General features: G+C 31.8%; 1 long non-coding RNA gene across 2 annotated transcripts; it reads right to left on the bottom strand.

Annotated features, from left to right (window-relative positions):
- Positions 1–1861: 1861 nt before the first annotated feature.
- On the bottom strand, positions 1862–11377 carry LOC143042325 (uncharacterized). 2 transcript variants are annotated; one of them, XR_012967943.1, is made up of 4 exons: positions 10985–11377; positions 9741–9806; positions 8413–8581; positions 1862–6414 (listed from the first exon to the last, which is right to left on the bottom strand). It is a non-coding gene; the product is annotated as an uncharacterized LOC143042325 (long non-coding RNA). The 2 variants fall into 2 exon arrangements; XR_012967944.1 differs by having other exon boundaries at positions 11003–11376.
- Between the last annotated feature and the right edge of the window lie 18 nt (positions 11378–11395).

Below are 11395 nucleotides of genomic sequence, written 5' to 3'. Positions count from 1 at the left end.
GACACAACGTTATAATGTAATACACACAGAAACGAACTATAATATAACAATGACCATATTCCTGACTTGGTACAGGGCATTTTTAAAGGAAAAAATGGTGGGTTGAACCTGGTTTTGTGGCATGCCAAACCTCGCACTTTTATGGCCATGTGAAATATAACATCAAAATGACAACACAGGACTACAATATAAATAAATTGGAGAACACAATTGACAAAGAATCACACGAACAACAGCCAACAAAAGGCAACAAGTTCAAAATTTTAATACGCCAGAAGTGTATTTTGTCCACACAAGACCTATGTGTGACGCACAGATACAAAAGTTTGAAAGCCGAAACGAGTACAAAGTTGAACAGCATCGAGGACCAAAAGATCAAAAAGGTTGTGCCAAAAACGGCAAGGGTTTTCTGTTAAGTTACCAGAAAATCCCTATAATTTAGAGTAATAGTCTAAAGCGTAGATTAACAAAAACAAATGAATTCTATCATATCATTACATTTTTATTGTCATATATTCTCATTTAGTAAATATTATCTGAGTTCTAAAAATACTTACATTCAATGAATTGCGGATGTATATTACACTTTGATCTCTTAAGCACCGAACATATTTTCAGAAAATTACTGGCTATAACCATACTGACATCTTAACAGAACGCAAAAGGAGAATTGTACGAACAATTGTAGAACTTCACCAAAAAATTGTATTTCCAAAGATTGTCATCAAAGTACAATATGCGATAACAGAGACATATACACAACAATTGTATGTATGTCACTGGGAATAACCAAGCGCTAGATAATCCGTACTTACACAAAGAAAATTAGTATTGGTAATACCTCCGATTAAAGGTTGTGCAAATTGGATTAGCAAAATTTTATTATATTCACAAGAGGTTACTGCAATTACGTTTATAGTAAGACAACAAGAGACAGATATAAAAGTATTCCAGGCGCAAATTTTTGAATAAATAAACTCTATAATATATACAATCGGTATACATTTTATTCTGGTGATAACGATTTCATTCAAAATAAAGCATTAAAAAATTATAAGAATTTACAGCAACAAAAGCAATGACAAATGATTAGAAAAGAAATGGGGAAGGGAATAGTTTAGTTGTTCGAGTTAATTAATTCCAAAATATCCAAGCAGACTGTACATAAATAGACACTTATTAGTTTTACTTCTAAAAAACTATCATTTTTATCCCATATGTACAAATCATAAGCCTGTCGTCAACACTGAGGTTGTAAGTTCGAACCCCGCTCGTGCGGGTGCACCCGACTTCAATCTTTTTTTACTAAGATTGTCCGTTTTCCTATTGAAGGGCGGTGGTTTTCTCTGTACACTCCGGCTTCCTTCACCAATTAAGACTGGCCGCCATGAAAAAGCCCCAAAGTGGTGCTGAAAAGTGCCGTTAAAACACATAAAAGCAATCAACCAACTAAACTGTTCATGCCAATGCCAATGGAATAATCAATTTGGATTGTTTCCATCAATTTTTTTTGTACAATATCAGATAATTAGTAAAAGACATTCGTAAAAAAATATATATTGTGTTGTTGTTGATAAACTTATATTTATGCCATTTACTGATTCATATTGACAGTGTACTCAACTTTTGTAACAGTCCCGTGTAGTGTTCATTACCAAAGGAACAACATCGTTGTTTGATTCATACACTTTGAGTACTGGATCTATAAACATTAGATCAATATCACTACCTTTTAAATATAGTGCTTCACCTTTACTGCCACTTGTGATCTGGTTTTTTTTTTTGTAGTGCTTGTAGACATTTGTACTATGTTTGCCAATCTGTATACTTGTATTATAGTAAATCAGATAAAAAAAAAAGATTTTTGACAATGTCATTGTGCTTTATTTTGACATACATATGAACATCAAAGATACTGATTATAGCTATTTTAAAAAGACAGTCATCTAGAATCCCCCAACCAAATATACATTTATAAAACACTGCCGTCAGTCTATACATAGTGCAATTCCTAGAGGGTTGTTGATGACAGAAGACTATAAAACTCTTTCAATTTTTATTAACATGAAAAATACGACGGGTACCAAAAAAAATAATGCAAGTTAACTTTTTCATTACTTTCAATTATATTGTTGTTGTTGATAAACTCATACTTATATCCACAGTGTACTCACCCTATGTTTTTACTTGAAATAAAAAAAAAATTAAAACATCACAGAATTTACGTACTTATTTTTTTTAATCTACATTTACTGCATACTAATACTCTTCATATGGAAACATGAGGAATGGTCTGCGGTGATGAGTTCATATCTGCTCCATATATGCTCCGAAACATGAAACTTCATATGAGTATTATATTGAGTGAAGTGTTACGTAGTATTGAACGGAACGAATATTAACCCTGCGCCGCAGATTACATGCGGAGAAGAATAGTTAAATAAAAACCCAACTAAAAACGTGTCTAGATCAGTGTGAAAAATTCCACTCTGAGAATCGGTCTAGTACAATTCAGGCAGATCGCCACTATTTAGCCTATAATATAGGTATGCAATGTTTAAACAAAATTTTTACCACCAACCAAAAACTTATAGCAAAAACAGCATCTATCATGAGCAATTTAAGATTGAACGATAACCAACATTTTATGCAACAGTACTTTCTTAAGTTCTATGTATCTTTATATACAATGCAGCAGATGTGGATTGATTTCCAATGTAGTAACTATATACTACTGACTAAAGATTACTAGAGGGCAAATACTGAAATATCTCTTCTGCTTTACTTATGATAGTATATTTGTGGAACGTCTGTAATATTAAAAGTTTTACTAGAAGTGTCAAACACGCTTAAGATTGTCAATGGTAAACAGAGGTCAAGTTCAGATGAACCATGCCATACATATCTCTACAAACATTCCGTACACCCAATATAGGTGTTCCGATCCTAACAGTACCTTAGAAACTGAGAAATGTTAGTTATGGTTTGCCAATTAATTCGGAACATAAGGTCGAAAGTATATGAACTCTGACCGACAGCCAGACATATTCATCTTACTATCATTCAATATATCAAATTCAATTGACGTCATATATGAAACATGCAGACAGACATGCACACCATACACCAAATACCGTGGTGCTATAGCAAACAGTATATAAGCGAAAGGCTAAACAACATAAAAACGACCATTGCAAAATTATGCATGATAATAAGGTCAATGTTATTTGAAACCTTGCAAATTAGAAAATGTAAACCTTAAAATCATAACAACAGACAGTTATCCTATAGCTAACGAATCCGCGATACAGACTTGACAACACAACTAAACCTTCATCCAAGAAATATTAGTTATCATATAGTTGTAGAATAAATTGAACGTCTTCCTAGCATCAGATCTTTCACGATCCTCTTCACGATCTAAAAAAAGGGGTACGTGATCTTTCACGAACCGAATAATTAATTTTGTGTAAATATTTTTTACCAAGTTTCAGATTATATGTAAACAAAATAACTATGAGAACCATTGGATACATTCAAATAGAATACCCTTATTTGGAAAAAGTAGCTTATTTTATTCGAATTTGTGAGAAAATCATGTTTGTTTACATTATTTATGTCTTTGAAATGTTGAGAAGCAATCTGCCTTTGTTGTTTTGTAAAAACTATGTACTTTTAAAACTGGATTTTCTCACATACTGATCATAATGTTGAACCATTTTGACAAACAGTTTTATTTTGTTATAATTACATTAGATGTATGTTTCATTATAATACTTTATTCTGATTGGCTAACTGCACATCACGTGTTATTCCTCAAGCAATTACATTACTCAATAAAACTTTTCTTTCATGATAACACATGGTCCCACAATTAAGTGCACAGGTGAATTAAATAAAACAATTATAAAATACGTGTTTTCATGATCATAGCTAAAAAATGTAACTATAAGTATTGAATGCTCCTTTTTGTAACTTCATATGGTTGTAAAAGCGTTGACCGTGCGCAAATTCTTAGAATAAAGCGCTTCCGCGCCTCATACAAAATGTACTTCGGTCAACGCTTTTACACCCCAATGAAGTTACAAAAAGAAGCATTTAATTCTTAAGAGTCATTCTCTATAAATATCAAAGTATTTGGAAAAATCAAGAAACGCAGTCACAGATTTTAATGAAATTTTGTATCAAGATGTCTTATTGTGGAAAAAATTAAAAAAGTCGAAAAAAAAATCTGGTTGCCATGGAAACTGATTACTCTCATTTTGAGCCATTTTTCATTGGAAAAACATGATTTTTTTCAGATTTTCAGCACTTCATATTGCAAAATACACAAAACTTGCTACAATGAAGCTTATTCTGTTCAAATATATCACACTTTAACTTTATAAAACTAAAGTATTAAAGATTAAAACTAATTTCTAGACATGCAGTGGCATGCATATAAAGTAGTAATTTGGCACTTTTGTCATAAAGCTAAAAAAGTGATTTTTCAGCCTTTTTTAAGAGTCTAACAACAAAAAACTGGACAACAGACCTTATTGAAACTATTTGACAATGAAGTTCCATTAGTTATCATCACAATATTAAAAAAATAGAGAGGTGATATTTTTGGTATTATTTTTTTTTAATTTGAAAATTGCTCTAAATCCTGATATTTGACAAAATCTACATACATGCAGTGATACATAACCGGTATATAACCAAACTGCATAAGAGAAATTGAGACAAACTTTCCAAAAGAAATCTTATATACAGCCTTTTGAGAGAAATAAACAACACTTTTTCAGTTTTTATCATTTTATATGGTTGCCATGGAAACATAATTTGTCTATAAATAGCCTATTTTTAGCATGAAATCAATAGAGATCATATATCGCTTTGCATAAGATTATTAAAATCAACATGACAGTGTGAAATTATTTTAAACATGCATGAATTAAGATAATACATGTAAACAAAAAAAATCAGTTCATCAACAACAACCAACTCTCAACCACACCCACCCCTCCCCCTTTTCCCGATTTTACAAAATTCGAATAGGGGCAAGAATTTTACAATATCAGCCCTGTATTGATAATATGGAACATTCATACCTTGATACCCTATTCTTCTGGCCAAGGACCAATTACCAATGTTGCATTATATAACTCAGTTGTTAACAGGAATTCTGTATTAAATGTTAAGAAAGTTCGCTGTTCAGTTTCAAAATAACGAGCTTTCTATAACACTAGTCTAAATTAATAGGGATTAATTGATGAATCAAAAAAAAAAATGTGCTTGTTTTCGAAGTATTATAGCCATTGAAATTTGACAGGAAAAAGTTCTCTCTTGGTTTTTCATAGCTTTAATTATCCTTGACCAGTTTAAGCTCTCAATAACAATGGCTTATAATTGTATATGTAAAAGATTTATGAAAAGAAAAATGGGCTTTCAAATGGATAAAAGCAGAGAATTTCTAAAAAATATAACAAAAATACTAAAATATGACAAGCAAATATCCTTAACCCCTTTAGATTGATTGATTAATAATGGAAAACAAATATAGAGTTTGATTTTTTGAGTTGCCATTTTGGAATTCTGATTAGCATCAAATTGATAATAATTATTATACATTGATTAAGACCTTGATATTAACATACACACTTAAGTTTGGTTTCAATTCTTACAGAGGTTCTTTACAGGATAAAAATAGCTCTCTTTAATTCTATGTAGAGGCTCTCACAGAGAAATGAACTTATATAACAATATATAACACAATAAATAGAGTTAATTGTCTGAATTGATTTGCTGAGTCAAATTGCTGATGGTTTCCTCCCTGGCTGCGTCAGAACCGGATGCATCAAGCTTCAACTTTCTACATAACCGGGAAAAATAACTGGTTATTTGTTGGACTGAGAGTATTTCACTATAATGGAAACGCCTAGAACCATCTTCATTTTTTTCTAGCAACATTGCTTCAGACACACTGTATGGGTCTTCTTTTCTACAACTTTTTTGTCCTTTATTGAATTTTTCATGAAGATAATCTGTTTGATTTTTATTAAACCTCTTATTTTGTTTTTTCGTCTTTCAACGCCCAACCCATGTCCAATTCAGAATCAGATGTTGATAGTTTAGTTGCAGATGGCATGATCATTAGTTGTTTATTCACACTTGATTCAGCAACCTTTTCAAGGTATTTGACTTTGGATATATATGAGCTGCAACTAGATTTTTGATCAAATACAAGTGTACATTTTTCTGAATATAAGTGATTCGTTAATTCTTCATTGGTTGCAAATGTTTTTGTGCAACCCTCAGTTAAGCAAACCACCACATCTTCTGAATCTGTTTCAGGTATATTCATCTTCTGTTTCAGTTGATGGAAATGTATGTGACCTGAATCTTCTATCACTTGGAGTTGCATTGACTCTACTGAAGTTATGTTTGAAATAAGACATCATAGAAAGAAAAAAAAAAAACTTTCACTCACATATTCAGACTTGTATGTGCTAATTGGTGATTTAATCTAGTAAATATGCATCAATAAATTTCTTTAAAAACCTGTTTTAATCATACAATAATTCTAATATCATTTGCATATCTATAAATACTTGAATTGGATTGGTCTATTAGAATTTTTCTCTTGGTTTACACTTCGATAAACCATGTTTCCGAAACTACTTTTGTAATCTATGCATGCTTTTTAAAAACTACATGTATACAAGTGTTAGCTTTTAGCCCAATTTTGTTCTAAAGTTCATGATGAAGCTGCTGGTCATTATTTTTTAGTAAGTTTTGAATTCAAAAGTTTAGGACAGAGGCACGATTGATAATTCTTCAACAGGTGTAATTTTGGTGTAGAGCAACTGGTGGAAATTAACTTCTATGAAAGATTTAGTCTTATATATGTAAGCCTCAAATCTATGTCCGGCCTCAAATCTATGTCTTTTCCGCAAATCTATGCCCTTTTCAATATTTCGTCATAGACGTTCCAAATCTATGTCCTTTATTGTCTCAAATCTATGTCCTGTATTGTCTCACATCTATGTCTTTTATTTACTCAAATCTATGGCCATTTTTGGCTCAAATCTATGTTCTTTCATCGACATAAAACATAACAAAACGTCATCAAGTAAACAATGAAAAGTTAACAATTACAGGTGTAAGTACGGCCTTCAACACGGAGCATTAACTCACACCGAACAAACATTGTACAAGTGGTTTATATGACAAAAGCAAGGTTAACATTTTATCTATTAATACACATGGTTTAAAATTGCTTTATGTTTTGTCTTTAAAACTGGAGGAAAATATGTTATGAATAGCGGACTGATGGAATATTTTCAAAAACGTCAACCTCTTGAAATGTTTTCTGACAATTATCAGGATATCTTTACTCCTACTATTGTGGATTTTTTACAACTCAAAACAAATCAAGCCGTGAACAAAGGGACTGCAGTGTTTACATCTGGTTTCTGGAGAGAAGGAATATGCCAAAACATAAAGAATGATTCTTCTCGGGGAATTATTTTCGTTATTAAAAACATTATTACAAGTTTCACATTTGAAGACCAAACAATTGAAATATGTTCTTTTGTGATTTTCAAATATTTCAATTAAAAATATAAAGAACGTTTTATTTTTAGCAATTTAGAATTATTTTTTGATACTAGTATTCAAGGAAAAACATAGATAAAGTGGTACAAATGTCAATGAAACAGCGATATGAACAAATTCAAAGACAAAACGAAGTAAGTTGAAGTTGCAAACAAATATTCATTCTTTCCTGTCTTTTTTAGTTAAATAAATATGGTTTGTGGTTTCATTCTTAAAGACGGCATACAATAATAACACACGCATGTAAAGATTTTAAGCACACACATGAAAAAAACCTTAATAAAACAAAAAGCATATATATTAAGACCGTACTTTAAACAATATTATAAATACCAGCTAAATAATTTCGCCGGATTTTCTGAAACGTTTACTTTACTTCAGCTCTTGCACATACATGGAGAACACATACCAACTGAATATTATTGGAAATTACTTAATAAAATAAAAAACCTATAAGGCTGAACTTATTAGACTGGCATACATTTGAGCATGGCGAAACAAATTGGAAAAAAAATTAAAACATTACACAGATTTGAGATCTTATCTTTTTATAACGGACACAGATTTGCGATTGACGTCGCGATTGAAAATCGGACACAGATTTGAGGCCGAATCGTTTTTTACGGACATAGATTAGCGATTGACGTCACGATGGGGCATAGATTTGAAAAACGGACACAGATCTGAGGTTTACATATATATATAATTTAAAATTTCTTTCATTGAATTTATAACTCAATTGCAGAGCATTATATAGAACTAAATCTTCATCAACCTCTGCAATCACGAAAATTGTCAATTTATAACACATACCTTGGCCAATATTGTATGCCTTCCATACTCTGATTCCATTCCTCTCAAAGGTGAAGTTTGAATAACTTGATATTGATGGAATGACACGGTCCACACTTTTAGGTTTTGCTGTCATATTGTCTACCACTTTTATTCTGTATCTAACATTCTTCATTGACTTGTCAATGGTCTGAAAAAAACAACAACAATATATTGATTGCTAATTTGGATAATTTTGCATTGATAATCAATATCTTGTGACCATGAACAATTGAAAGCTTTTGGTTTTAAACTATGAAATTGCTGTCATTTACAAAAATCTAAAACAGAGTTATATTTTTAATCAAAATATTATACACTTTTTATGCCCCATTTATATGCCCCATTTAGGACCATTATGTTTTTACGTTTGTGCGTCCCTTTGTCTGTCCATTCTTTCGTTCTTTCATTCCTCCGTTTGTCCTGCTTCAAGTTAATGTTTTTGGTTACAGTTTTAGGTGAAATTAGATTTGAGGAAGTTGAATCCAGTAGACTTAAAACTAAAGTCTACAATATATAGCTGACTATGCGGTATGGGCTTTGTTGATAACCAAACAATCACTGACTATGAATTACATGTACCTATAGAAAAGAGGCGTAAACTAGTATAGAGAAATTCAAACTCATAAGTTGAAGACAAACTGACAATGACATGCAAACAAAAAAAAACCTGGAAAAAAATACAAAACAGACAACAAATGAAATCTACAGAACAAACCACAGACAACTAAAGACTAAACTACACGAACAACTTCCAACTCAGGGATGATCTCAGGTACTCCGGAAGGGTAAGAAGACCCTGCGCTCCACATGTGATACCCGTCTTATTGCTCATGTCAATTCAAATAAATATCGTTGATAAGTATAATTTGATTCTGTCATATTCTACAAAACGAGTTGTGAGTTATGAAAATTGGAAGATGTATGTCATCATCTGTGAAACAGATACTCAATAACGGTCAACCTAATAAGTGATTGCGATTGTAAATCTTTTTTCCTAAAGTTTGACTTTAACCTACACATTGATATCTATAGTTAAATATTCTGTTAAGGTTGCTTTATTCTGCATAACTGTGTTTCACTAACAGCAAAAGTTAGTATCCTTCATGGTCATCTGTCAAAAAATATATCAAAATGACATTGAAAAAAATCTGGTATTTTTTTGGGCAGATTTATTGTTGTATTAGTTCATAGATTAACAGAGGACAGTACACATGTCTGCGGAAAATACTTTATTGTTGGATTTCTACAAGTATCTGTGCCAGAAAATAGGATATGAAGAGGAGATAAAAGTTAGAAGATTAACTTACATATTAGATGACCTTGGGAGATCCACTGGAGAATACCAAATCACAAGTGGCAGTTAAGGTGACGGACTACAATTAAAAGGAAGTGATTATGATATAATGTTCATTGATCCTTTCTTCAAAGTTTATGAATCAGAAAATGATGTTGTTCCTCAATCCGAATGGTGTATTCTTTGGTAATGTATACCGATGACACACATCCATGTTTCACACAACTACGTCTTACCAAAAATCATGATTTAACTTTTGAACATGATAAAATTAGGAATATCTTCAAATTTAGAAAGTTATCAAGTGAATTGTATAAGATACTTTTTATGAAAGACTTTTAAAGTTTTTCTGGTATAACAAATACTAACATTTTGAAAATGCAAGGACCATGCATTTCAACCTGCACAGACACTGGTGATTGCCTTTTGTCTTAAATCTGACAAATTGATATTGCAAGCACAACCATGGGTCAGTCGACCACGAACAACATGGCCTTCTCCTGATCTTATTTCGAAAATAGTTTCCTGTGGTGTTATATATGTTCCAATTACGACAACCACTTATGAAGCACCTTACTACTAATCGATCTTATACATATCATGACGCATTATCCATTATTTGCCTTGGTATATGTTATCAGATGATTGGCGAAACACACGCAGCAAGACAATGTTTTCATCAAGCTACTCAGATTGATGAACAAAATCTTATCAGTGCGGCATTGAGACTGTCTAATTGCAGTGTGGACTGACTAAACTTAATTCTCATTAAGCCTTTAGTGTATCATATTTATCTTTAGCACAAAGTAGGAAGTGGGATCTTAATTCGTGAGAAGTTTTTATTTATTACTTTATTATAAATCCTATCAAACGACATACGACCTTGCCTTGTTGAAAAATATTACAGAAAAGTTTTGTTTCCTGGTTAAGTGTATTAAAATGTGTTTAATCTATGATTTCATTATCACTGAACTAGTATATATTTGTTAAGGGGCCAGTTGAAGGACGCCTCCGGGTGCGGGAATTTCTCGCTACATTGAAGACCTGTTGGTGACCTTCTGCTGTTGTTTTTTTCTATGGTCGGGTTGTTGTCTCTTTGGCACATTCCCCATTTCCATTCTCAATTTTATTTCATTTAGTAAAAAATAAGGAAATATTTTTATAGACATGAGCTGGAAAATTATATATAAATTTGTCACGTGATCGGAATAAAAAATTCCCAGGTTTACAAAGAACTTTATAAACAAACATAAATACCTCAAGTGTAAACGTTACCTCAGTCATCTCATGACTTGTACAAACTCAGATGCAGTAGCTGGGTGGCTGGTGTTAGCTTCTTTCTTTTACGTTCATGACAATTACCTGTTATCATTGGTAAACATCAACCAAGCCTTACGGAAATGTAAAAATGAAAAAAAATATATCATTGGCAAACAGGTTCAAATCAAAACCAGACATATCTACTACACCTGTTGAAACAAAAAATGAAAATCATTGACAGTCAAATGTTCTAGATTTTGTTACAACTCACAATTCCGCCAATTAACCGTTCACGAACAAGCTATTCCTTGACATCCTATGATATTTTCACATTTTCTGAGTTTCCTTTGTTACTACCATCTACATGAACAATGATCATATAACCAGTCTTTCCTTCAGTTTCCTGGT

Source organism: Mytilus galloprovincialis, chromosome 8 (assembly GCF_965363235.1).
Source record: "Mytilus galloprovincialis chromosome 8, xbMytGall1.hap1.1, whole genome shotgun sequence".
NCBI lineage: Eukaryota > Metazoa > Mollusca > Bivalvia > Mytilida > Mytilidae > Mytilus > Mytilus galloprovincialis.
The sequence above is the reverse complement of the archived record's forward strand: the minus strand, read 5'-3'. Positions and strand labels throughout refer to the sequence as shown.